The 12,953-nt window shown below is 41.9% G+C and overlaps 1 protein-coding gene across 2 annotated transcripts in view; it reads right to left on the bottom strand.

Annotated features, from left to right (window-relative positions):
- Positions 1-2,726, bottom strand: part of MGAT4C (MGAT4 family member C) — a 393,337-nt gene extending 390,611 nt beyond the window's left edge. For both annotated transcript variants that reach the window (XM_077265457.1, XM_077265455.1), the window contains exon 1: positions 2,402-2,726. The gene's annotated coding sequence lies outside the window, so the exon portion shown is untranslated. The remainder of the gene's footprint in view (positions 1-2,401) is intronic.
- Between the last annotated feature and the right edge of the window lie 10,227 nt (positions 2,727-12,953).

The raw sequence follows: 12,953 nt of genomic DNA, 5'->3' as shown, positions 1-12,953 counted from the left end.
ATATAGCATACATTTTAATAGCATACGCAAAGTAAAAATGTTTAGCAACTGTAAATGATATTGTTAACAAAACTAATGATAATTCTAGGAGAAAATATATATTAAGATCACAGTTGACCACTTACCATAGAGTTTTGACATCAAAGAGATTTAATACTGATATTAAATTCGGCATCAAAGAACAGTTTTGAGATGTGTGCAGTATTTTAATGTATAATTTATCCCAATTCTTTGCATATAGTAGATATTGGTAAGTGTAGGGCAATTTAACACATCCTGTCACAGGAATAACGTTCTAGTTTTAGAGTCCCAGGAAGAACCCGAATCTCATCCCAGGGGCACAAGATGTCCAGCATATTAAAAAGGGACTTTTAGGTTCTTATGAAAATGTACAGTATAGGTAGAGATACACATACACAGACAGACATAACATTAGGTAACAATTCTTATATGAAGTTTATATTTCAAACTCAATTTTCAATCAGTAAATTTTCAGGACTCAAGTAGCCCCAGGCACTTCCATCATCCTGGCCATCATCATTTCTTTGGTAAGCCTGTTGGTGAGCTGAATCAATCTCGTCATCATTATTGGTATAAAGTTTTAGAAAATTTAAATGGACACTGACCATTTTGGAGTTCTCAGTTATTAGTATAGAAGTCATTCAACAGGTTGTAAGTTGCAATCAGCTTTGGGGTATATGTTATGTTCTATTATCAAACACACAGGTCACAAGATCCTGTATATTACAGGGGATAGACACAACAAAGAGAGATATGTCAGCAGGATAGACTGTAATTACCATTGGAAAGGGTGATGCATGATATTATCCCATAGTCCATTAGTTTTGATGCATGTAATTAAGTTTGAACTCAGAATTTGGGAAGCTCAATAAATCTTCCTGTGTAAGATACACCAGGTTTGGTTGTAAGTGGTGCTGTGCCAAATTTGGAATCAATCATAAACTTAAGACGATTGAATTTTAGCTGTAAACTATATAAAAATGGAAAATATTGGATAAATATAGATGTCATGCAATATTGTCGCTCACAGTTTTTTTTACCATATTGGTCGCACGGATTCTGTTCGGCAATGTGAATTCTAAGGGTTCCGGTAAAGAGAAATGAATGGCATAGTTTTAATATATAAAGTACACCATTTATCTTGTTCCTATTTATTGAGAAAATATAATTGAATTGCCTTTGGAAGTCAAGCAATCAGTTCACACAGAGTAGTTAAAGCAAGTTTCAATTCGGCAAAGCACTTCCTAGAATAAGCATTGTTAAAATGCCATCAGTATACCTGACACATAATAAGACTGTCAAGGTACAATTGGCATTTACATAAATAAGAGTTATTATTCCAGGATATTGAATAGCTGGAAGAAAATAAGAAAAATCTAATATTTACAATGGTTGATGTTAGCACTGCTGGCTTTTTATATACGTCATCAATGTCATTGTTGCAGCTAACAGGTGAATACTTTGTTTACAGAGTGATGCCATTCTCATTATTACGATTGCTTCCAAAACACAGAAATCATGCAAAATATGGAATGATTATGTCTCTACTGTGTTGTTAATGATATAGTCACCTTTATAAGGTGTCAGAAAGGTTTCATTCATTAGACTCAAGTTCTGTTCCAGTTCCAGTGATTATCGAATTCTTCATCCAGCATGGACTGTACTCACTCAATTAAATCTCTTATTGTATCTGATTTGTCAGTGTCAATGTCACTGTTAATCTCTTAAATCCACATCAACTCAGAAACCTTTAGAAATTGCTTAGTTTTTTTTCTCTCTGTAAGAAGCACTGGCAGGAAAATGCCACCAGAAACATATTATAACAAAGCTGCACATGATCCAAGCATCAGTGGAACAATATGCATTCTGCATTATTAAATAACATTCATATGTATAATACAAGAGCGTCTATAGACAAGCCTTTAAAATGCAGCTCTTTTGCCCTCACATTACAGCAAGCGTTTCTGCATTGTTGCTTTTGTTCATCTACTTTAAATTCCTCGAAAGGTGAACAAGGCTACTGCAACTTGTCTAAGAACTCGAATAACTTATTACCCTGTAAATGTCAAATTATCTCCGCTGCAGGAAACATAGCTCATCCAAGGCTCACGTAATACACTATATCACTCTACAAAATTAATGATGTGGGTTTTTTTAATCATTAAATAACATTACAAAATAGACATTATTAGAAATATTAGTAAATGAAGTAAGCAATATTGTGGCATGCATATAAAACCTATCAACAGCAGAATGCTTGAAAATGCTGTAGCTAAGTCTTCCAATACTAAGGCACAGGGTTGTGCCAGCATTTTCCTCTGCACGACACACACATCAGCTAGAATATCTAAGAGAAGACAAAAAGAAAAGCCTCTCTTACCATGCACAGAGAAAAGCTATTCGTTCAGCTAGATCCAAGACTGCTGTATCCAGACGGGCAGCATGAGTGATCTTTGGGCCTCACACAAAAGCGAGATAATTGGCTCTCAATGAAGAGATGTAAACATCCATCATAATAGCAATGGTGCTGAAGCTGAAAGCTACCTCAGCTGTTCTAGCTACTCTGTGAGATGATGTCACAAACATCATCTTGGTGTACTCTCATTGGCTTTTGTTACCTGGAATAATATCTTAACCCTAAGCTTGCAGCACCATTTGAAAGGCGGATCAGTGCTACATTGCTTGCATACAGTATCTGGAATGAGGAGAAGACCAGCCCTGAAAGAAATGAGAAGATACAGAGCTCTGATACTGCCACTAAAAGATAACAGATTCTGTTTTCCGCAGATTTCTATACAAAATGATTTTGTTCCTAATTCAGTTTACTATAAGATCGCATTTTTAACATTTTTTTTAAATAAAATATTCCCAGACAATTCTGCTCCTTTGACAATGACAATTCTGTAAAAATCACTGCACCTGCTTCCATGTCACAGATTTCTTACAACTGACTGATCAGTGATTAAAACAAGTAGAACTTTGGCAATCTAAAGTATTAATTCTAACTTATATTGAAATGTATTTTGGATACTGCCTACACAAGATTAACGCAAAATCTGTATCGGCATTCATGTATCTCTTAGTACAGAAGTGTGAACACAGGGAAGCATTTTTGTGCATGTTCCAAAACATGTTACTGACTTTATTTTGCTACCTATTAATTGGATCCTAGTCTCTTATACTTATGTGTGATAAGGGTATTTTCCGTTGCCCGATGGTAAAATTGCATCCTTTTCCTAATGTTCATAAAAAAATTCAATGTAGACAACCTCCATTTGGTCAATCAGATTATAAGTCATATGCGAATCAATAAATATGTCAAGTAGAAAAAGAAGGCAGCACTCGCCGTACCGGTCATGATTCTTTATTCAAAAGTGGATTACCACCGGCCTCAAGGACACTGTTCTCTCTTGGTTCTCCTCCTATCTCTCTGACCGATCCTTCACTGTATGTTTTGCTGGTTCCTCCTCCTCTCCCCTTCCCCTTACTGTTGGGGTTCCTCAAGGATCAGTCCTAGGCCCCCTCCTCTTCTCTTTGTATACTGCCCCTATTGGACAAACAATCAGTAGATTTGGTTTCCAGTACCATCTCTATGCTGACGACACCCAATTATGCACCTCTTCTCCTGCTTTCACTCCAACCTTCTTAGAAAACACCAGTGATTGTCTTACCACTGTCTCTAACATCATGTCCTCCCTCTATCTGAAACTGAACCTGTCAAAAACTGAACTCCTCGTGTTCTCTCCCTCTTCTAACCTACCTTTGCCTGACATTGCCATCTCCGTGTGCGGTTCCACCATTACTCCCAAGCAACATGCCCGCTGCCTTGGGGTCATCCTTGATTCCGAGCTTTCATTCACGCCCCACATCCGATCACTGGCTCGCTCTTCTTATCTGCATCTCAAAAATATTTCTAGAATTCGCCCTTTTCTTACTTTCAACTCTTCAAAAACTCTTACTGTCTCACTTATTCATTCTTGTCTGGACTATTGTAACTCTCTACTAATCGGCCTCCCTCTTACCAAACTCTCCCCGCTCTAATCTGTCCTGAATGCTGCTGCCAGGTTCATATTCCTCACCAACCGTTACACCGATGCCTCTACCTTGTGCCAGTCATTACACTGGCTACCCATCCACTCCAGAATCCAGTACAAAACTACTACCCTCATCCACAAAGCACTCCATGGCTCAGCACCACCCTACATCTCCTCTCTGGTCTCAGTCTACCACCCTACCCGTGCCCTCCACTCCGCTAATGACCTCAGGTTAGCATCCTCAATAATCAGAACCTCCCATTCCCGTCTCCAAGACTTTACACGTGCTGCGCCGATTCTTTGGAATGCACTACCTAGGTTAATACGATTAATCCCCAATCTCCACAGTTTTAAGCGTGCCCTAAAAACGCATTTGTTCAGACTGGCCTACCACCTCGACGCATTAACCTAACTATCCCTGCGTGGCCTAATAAAAAAACAAAAACATTATCAGGTTCCTCGCATCATGTTCTCATACACTTTATGCAGTCAATAGCCTCTGTGTCTGTACTGCTACATACTTAGGCTGTTAACTGGTTCATGCAGCTTTACATGAACACCCGATCCTTACACTATGGCTGGTCCAAATAACTAAAGCAATTGTTACCATCCACCTCTCGTGTCTCCCCTTTTCCTCATAGTTTGTAAGCTTGCGAGCAGGGCCCTCATTCCTCCTTGTATCTGTTTTGAACTGTGATTTCAGTTTTGCTGTAATGTCTATTGTCTGTACAAGTCCCCTCTATAAGTTGTAAAGCATTGCGGAATATGTTGGCGCTATATGAATAAAATTATTATTATTATTATTATTATTATTACCACATAGCGCCGGTGAGAAGAGGTGGATGCAACAATAGGATTACGGCTGTTTCGTGCTGCAAGCACTTCCACGGGTCCAAGGTAAGAGGGAAGTGATCCTATCTAAATAGCTGATCAACCCACCTGTTTGGTTCCGAAGTAACCACGTAGTACTACCCTCTTCACCAGTCTGGATGAATAAACAACACAGCACAATGCAAAACATACCCAAATTTAAAAATCTTGCATATACCCCAGTATGGCCGGGGTCACACTTGCGAGTCCAATGTGAGAAACTCGGACGAGTCTCTCGCATCAAGTCCCGGGACTGCGGCCGGCATTCGGGACCGGAGCATGCAGCTACATAGAAATACATGCAGCCACACACTCCGGTCCGAGTGCCCATGGCAGGGCCGGGAGTTGATGTGAGAGACTCGCACGAGTTTTTCGCATTGAACTCGCAAGAGTGACCCCGGCCTAAAAAAGGAATACATTCATATCAAACTTGTCATTAAAACCAATTAGGTTGATCCATCTAGCTTCTCTTTGCAGTAAGCATCTATGGAGATCTCATCCTTGCATGGGTAAGTTAACTCTTTCTAAACCTGCAAAACACATTACTCTGGGATTGCCTGCATGTCTATCTGAATGCCTACCATTCAAAAGTTTAGGGTCACCCAGACAATTTTGTGTTTTTCATGAAAACTCATACTTTTATTAATCAAATTAGTTGCCTATTGTATTGAAAATCTAGTCCAGACATTGACAAGGTTCGAAAAAAAGATTTTTTTTCAAATAATAATATTCTCCTTCAAACTTTGCTTTTGTCAAAGAATGCTCCCTTTTTAGCAATTACAGCATTGCAGACCTTTGGCATTCTAGCAGTTAATTTGCTGAGGTAATCTGGAGAAATTTAACCCCATGCTTTCAGAAGCCCCTCCCACAAGTTGGTTTGGCTTGATGGGTACTTTTTGCACACCATACGTTCAACCTGCGACCACAACAGCTCATTGGGGTTGAGATCTGGTGACTGCGCTGGCCACTCCATTACAGATAGAAAACCAGCTGCCTGCTTCTTCCCTAAATAGTTCTTGCATAATTTGGACATGTGCTTTGGGTCATTGTCCTGTTGTAAGATTAAATTGGCTCCAATCAAGCGCTGTCCACAGGGTATGGCATGGCATTGCAAAATGGAGTGATAGCCTTACTTATTCAAAATCCCTTTTACCTTGTATAAATCTCCCACTTTTCCAGCATCAAAGCAAATCCAGACCATCATTACCTCCACTGTCATGATTCCCAATGGCAGGGAAACATCAGAACACAAAAATAACGGACGAGCTCTGGGTGATGGAATCTCGAGCTGACCGTGAGCTAAATCTACCACACAACTAACAGTAGCCAGGGAGCATACCTACGACTTCCTAGATGCCACGCGCCAGCCGGAGGACTAACTACGCCTGGTAGAGGAAGGAACAGACCTGGCTTACCTCTAGGGAAATACCCCAAAAGATGATAGCAGCCCCCCACATGTAATAACGGTGAGTTAAGGAGAAAAGACATACACAGTATGAAAGTAGATTTAGCAAAGAGAGGTCCACTTACTAGATAGCAGAAGGATACAAAAGAGGACTTCACGGTCAACTGAAAACCCTATCAAAAAAACATCCTGAAATTACTTTAAGACTCCTGTGTCAACTCATGACACAGGAGTGGCAATTTCAGCCCACAAGAGCTTCCAGCTACAGAGAATAACAAAACTGCAAACTGGACAAAAGATACAAAACAAAAGGACAAAGTCCACTTAGCTGATCAGCAAACTAGTAGCAGGAACATGCAACCGAAGGCTCTGGTTACAATGATGACTGGCAAGGAAATGACTGGAGAGCAAGGCTAAATAGGAAACTCCCAAACACTGATGGGAGCAGGTGAACTGAGACAGCAAAACACACACAAGTCACCAGTACCACCAGCAACCACCAGGGGAGCCCAAAAAGCGGATTCACAACAGTACCCCCCCTTAAGGAGGGGGCACCGAACCCTCACGAGAACCGCCAGGGCGATCTGCATGAGCCCTATGAAAGGCACGAACCAAATCCGAGGCATGAACATCAGAGGCAGTTACCCAAGAATTATCTTCCTGACCATAGCCCTTCCATTTAACCAGATATTGAAGTCTCCGTCTGGAAATACGGGAATCCAAGATCTTCTCTACAACGTACTCCAATTCACCCTCCACCAGCACAGGAGCAGGAGGTTCAGCAGAAGGAACCACCGGTACCTCATATCTCCGCAACAACGACCGATGGAATACATTATGGATAGCGAAAGATGCCGGGAGGTCCAAACGAAAGGACACAGGGTTAAGTATCTCCAAAATCCTATAAGGACCGATGAACCGGGGCTTAAACTTAGGAGAAGAAACCCTCATAGGGACAAAACGGGAAGACAACCACACCAAGTCCCCAACACGAAGGCGAGGACCAACACGACGACGGCGGTTAGCAAACTGCTGAGTCCTCTCCTGGGACAACTTCAAATTGTCCACCACTTGTCCCCAAATTTGATGCAACCGATCCACCACCGCATCCACTCCAGGACAATCCGAAGATTCCACCTGACCAGATGAAAAACGAGGATGAAACCCTGAATTGCAAAAGAAAGGAGAAACCAAAGTGGCAGAACTAGCCCGATTATTAAGAGCAAATTCTGCCAACGGCAAAAAGGCAACCCAGTCATCCTGATCAGCAGACACAAAACACCTCAAATAAGTCTCCAAGGTTTGATTAGTTCGCTCCGTCTGGCCATTAGTCTGAGGATGGAATGCAGACGAAAAAGACAAATCAATGCCCAACCTGGCACAGAATGCCCGCCAAAATCTAGACACGAACTGGGTTCCCCTGTCAGAAACGATGTTTTCCGGAATACCATGCAAGCGAACCACATTTTGAAAAAATAGAGGGACCAACTCAGATGAGGAAGGCAACTTAGGCAATGGTACCAAATGAACCATTTTAGAAAAACGGTCACACACCACCCAGATGACAGACATCTTCTGAGAAACAGGGAGATCAGAAATAAAGTCCATAGAGATGTGCGTCCAAGGCCTCTTCGGAACAGGCAAGGGCAACAATAACCCACTAGCCCTAGAACAACAAGGCTAGGCCCGAGCACACACATCACAAGACTGCACAAAAACACGCACATCCCGAGACAGGGAAGGCCACCAGAAGGATCTAGCCACCAAATCTCTGGTACCAAAAATTCCAGGATGACCTGCCAGCGAAGAAGAATGAACTTCCGAGATGACTCTACTGGTCCAATCATCAGGAACAAACAGTCTACCAGGCGGACAACGATCAGGTCTATCCGCCTGAAATTCTTGCAAAGCACGTCGCAGATCTGGGGAGACAGCAGACAAAACCACCCCATCCTTAAGGACACCAGCAGGTTCAGAATCCCCAGGAGAGTCAGGCTCAAAACTCCTAGAAAGAGCATCTGCCTTAACATTTTTAGAACCCGGTAAGTATGAAACCACAAAATTAAACCGAGAAAAAAACAATGACCATCGTGCCTGTCTAGGATTCAGGCGCCTGGCAGACTCTAGATAAATCAGATTCCTGTGATCCGTCAAAACTACCACCTGATGTCTGGCACCCTCAAGCCAATGACGCCACTCCTCAAATGCCCACTTCATGGCCAAAAGCTCCCGATTACCAACATCATAGTTTCGCTCGGCGGCCGAAAATTTTCGAGAAAAGAACGCACAAGGTCTCATCACTGAGCAGTCGGAACTTTTCTGCGACAAAACCGCCCCCGCTCCGATCTCGGAAGCATCGACCTTAACCTGAAAGGGAAGAGAAACATCAGGCTGGCGCAACACAGGGGCAGACAAAAAGCGGTGCTTAAGCTCCCGAAAGGCCTCCACAGCAGCAGGGGACCAATTGGCAACATCAGCACCCTTTTTGGTCAAATCCATCAGAGGTTTAGCAACGCCAGAAAAACCAGTTATATATCGACGATAAAAATTAGCAAAGCCCAAGAATTTCTGAAGACTCTTAAGAGAAGTAGGCTGCGTCCAGTCACAAATAGCCCGAACCTTGACAGGGTCCATCTCAATAGAAGAAGGGGAAAAAATGTACCCCAAAAAGGAAATCTTTTGAACCCCAAAAACACACTTTGAACCCTTTACACACAAAGAATTCTCCCGCAAAACCTGAAAAACCCTCCTGACCTGTTGAACATGAGACTCCCAGTCATCAGAAAAAATCTAAATATCATCCAAATACACAATCATAAATTTATCCAAATATTCACGGAAAACATCATGCATTAAGGACTGAAAGACTGAAGGTGCATTAGAAAGGCCGAAAGGCATTACTAAATACTCAAAATGGCCCTCAGGCATATTAAATGCGGTTTTCCACTCATCCCCCTGCTTAATTCGCACCAAATTATACGCCCCACGAAGATCAATCTTAGAGAACCACTTAGCCCACCTTATGCGAGCAAACAAATCAGTCAGCAAAGGCAACGGATACTGATATTTGACTGTAATTTTATTCAGGAGTCGATAATCAATACAAGGCCTCAGAGAGCCATCCTTTTTAGATACAAAGAAAAAACCAGCTCCTAAAGGAGATGAAGAAGGACGAATGTGTCCCTTTTCCAGGGACTCCTTAATATACTCTCGCATAGCAGCATGTTCAGGTACAGATAAGTTAAACAAACGACCCTTTGGAAATTTACTGCCAGGAATCAGATCTATGGCGCTATCACAATCTCTGTGGGGAGGGAGTGAACCAATTTTTGGCTCCTCAAAAATATCACGAAAATCAGACAAAAATGCCGGAATCTCAGAGGGAATAGATGATGAAATGGAAACCAAAGGTATGTCCCCATGAGCCCCCCGACATCCCCAGCTTAACACAGACATTGTTTTCCAGTCAAGGACTGGGTTATGAGATTGTAACCATGGTAATTCAAGCACCAAAACATCATGCAAATTGTACAACACAAGGAAGCGAATCACCTCCTGATGGTCTGGAGTCATACGCATAGTCACTTGCGTCCAGAATTGTGGTTTATTACAAGCCAAAGGTGTAGAATCAATACCCTTCAGAGGTATAGGGACTTCCAGAGGCTCTAAATCAAACCCACAGCGCCTGGCAAAGGACCAATCCATAAGACTCAGAGCGGCGCCAGAGTCCACATAGGCATCCACGGTAATAACTGATAATGAACAAATCAAGGTTACAGACAGAATAAATTTAGACTGTAAAGTGCCAATTGAAATAGACTTGTCAACCTTCCTTGTACGTTTAGAGCATGCTGATATAACATGAGCAGAATCACCACAATAGAAGCATAACCCATTTTTACGCCTATAATTCTGCCGCTCGCTTCTGGACAGAATTCTGTCACATTGCATTTTCTCTGGCATCTCTTCAGAAGATACCGCCAAATGGTGCACGGGTTTGCGCTCCCGCAAACGCCGATCAATCTGAATAGCCATTGTCATGGACTCATTCAGACCTGTGGGCGCAGGGAACCCGACCATAACATCTTTAACGGCATCAGAAAGGCCCTCTCTGAAATTTGCCGCTAGGGCGCACTCATTCCACTGAGTAAGCACAGACCATCTACGAAATTTTTGGCAGTATATCTCAGCTTCATCTTGCCCTTGAGATAGGGCTATCAAAGCTTTTTCAGCTTGAATCTCCAAATTAGGTTCCTCATAAAGCAACCCTAAAGCCAGAAAAAACGCATCCACATTGAGCAACGCAGGATCCCCTGGTGCCAATGAAAATGCCCAATTTTGAGGGTCACCTCGCAGCAAAGAGATTACAATCTTAACCTGCTGGACAGGATCTCCAGAGGAGTGAGGTCTGAGAGAAAGGAACAATTTACAATTATATTTGAAATTCAGGAACCGAGATCTATCTCCGGAAAACACCTCTGGTGTAGGAATTTTAGGTTCAGACATCGGAGTATGTATAACAAAATCTTGTAAATTTTGAACCTTGGTAGCAAGATTATTTAAACCTACAGCCAAACTCTGAGGGTCCATCTTTAAACAGGTGAGATCAGAGCCATTCAAGGATTAGAAGGAGAGAAAGGCAAAGGCTGTAATTAGAGCTGAAATACAACTGATCCAACTATGGAGCAAGCATAGGGAAAAAAAAAAAAAAAAATCTACAGACTTCTTTTTTCTCTCCTTTCTTCTGCCAATAACTTTAACATTGGCCGGTCATACTGTCATGATTCCCAATGGCAGGGAAACATCAGAACACAAAAATAACGGACGAGCTCTGGGTGATGGAATCTCGAGCTGACCGTGAGCTAAATCTACCACACAACTAACAGTAGCCAGGGAGCATACCTACGACTTCCTAGATGCCACGCGCCAGCCGGAGGACTAACTACGCCTGGTAGAGGAAGGAACAGACCTGGCTTACCTCTAGGGAAATACCCCAAAAGATGATAGCAGCCCCCCACATGTAATAACGGTGAGTTAAGGAGAAAAGACATACACAGTATGAAAGTAGATTTAGCAAAGAGAGGTCCACTTACTAGATAGCAGAAGGATACAAAAGAGGACTTCACGGTCAACTGAAAACCCTATCAAAAAAACATCCTGAAATTACTTTAAGACTCCTGTGTCAACTCATGACACAGGAGTGGCAATTTCAGCCCACAAGAGCTTCCAGCTACAGAGAATAACAAAACTGCAAACTGGACAAAAGATACAAAACAAAAGGACAAAGTCCACTTAGCTGATCAGCAAACTAGTAGCAGGAACATGCAACCGAAGGCTCTGGTTACAATGATGACCGGCAAGGAAATGACTGGAGAGCAAGGCTAAATAGGAAACTCCCAAACACTGATGGGAGCAGGTGAACTGAGACAGCAAAACACACACAAGTCACCAGTACCACCAGCAACCACCAGGGGAGCCCAAAAAGCAGATTCACAACACTCCACCATGCTTGTCAGATGGCGTCAGGCACTCTTCCAGCATCTTTTCAGTTGTTCTGCATCTCACAAATGTTCTTCTGTGTGATCCAAACACCTCAAACTTGAAATTGTCTGTCCATAACACTTTTTTCCAATCTTTCTCTGTCCAATGTCTGTGTTCTTTTGCCCATATTAATCTTTTCCTTTTATTAGCCAGCCTCAGATATGGCTTTTTCTTTGCCACTCTGCCCTGAAAGCCAGCATCCCAGCATCGCCTGCATGCATGTACTATTTAATGAAGTTGCCAGTTGAGGACCTGTGAGGGGTCAATTTCTCAAACTACAGACTCTAATGTACTTGTCTTGTTGCTCAGTTGTGCAGCGGGGCCTCCCACTTCTCTTTCTACTCTGGTTAGAGCCTGTTTGTGCTCTCCTCTGAAGGGAGTAGTGCACACTGTTGAAAGAAATCTTCAGTTTCTTGGCAATTTCTCGCATGAAATAGCCTTCATTTCTAAGAACAAGAATAGACTGTTGAGTTTCACATGAGTTTCTGGCCATTTTGAGAGTTTAATGGAACCAACAAATGTAATGCTCCAGATTCTCAACCAGCTCAAGGGAAGGTCAGGTTTATAGGTTCTCTAATCAGCCAAACTGTTTTCAGCTGTGCTAACATACTTGCACCAGGGTTTCCAAGGGTATTCTAACCATCCATTAGCCTTCTTACACAGTTAGCAAACACAAAGTACCATAAGAACACTGGAGTGATGGTTGTTGGAAATGGGCTCTATACACCTATGAAGATATCACATTACAAACCAGACATTTGCAGTTAGAATAGTCATTTACCACATTAACAATGTATAGAGTGTATTTCAGAATTATTTAATGTTAGCTTCATTGGAAAAAAAAACTGTGTTTTTCTTTCAAAAATAAGGAAATTTCTAAGTGACCCTAAATGTTTGAACGGTATTGTACCTCCCAAATATGGTGTATTAACCTGGTAGAGCCCTTTCTTGATGTAATTGAACTGAAATGTTACCGGAAACGTACAAAAAAATGGTCTAATAGTTTTACCAATATAAATAAACAATAAATATGCCTGCAAAATTGTGTTTTATGCAATTTTTCAATTTATTTGTAAATCCAT

Source organism: Ranitomeya variabilis, chromosome 5 (genome assembly GCF_051348905.1).
Source record: "Ranitomeya variabilis isolate aRanVar5 chromosome 5, aRanVar5.hap1, whole genome shotgun sequence".
Lineage (NCBI taxonomy): Eukaryota > Metazoa > Chordata > Amphibia > Anura > Dendrobatidae > Ranitomeya > Ranitomeya variabilis.
Note: the sequence above shows the minus strand (reverse complement) of the source record. Positions and strands in the feature narration are given on the sequence as shown.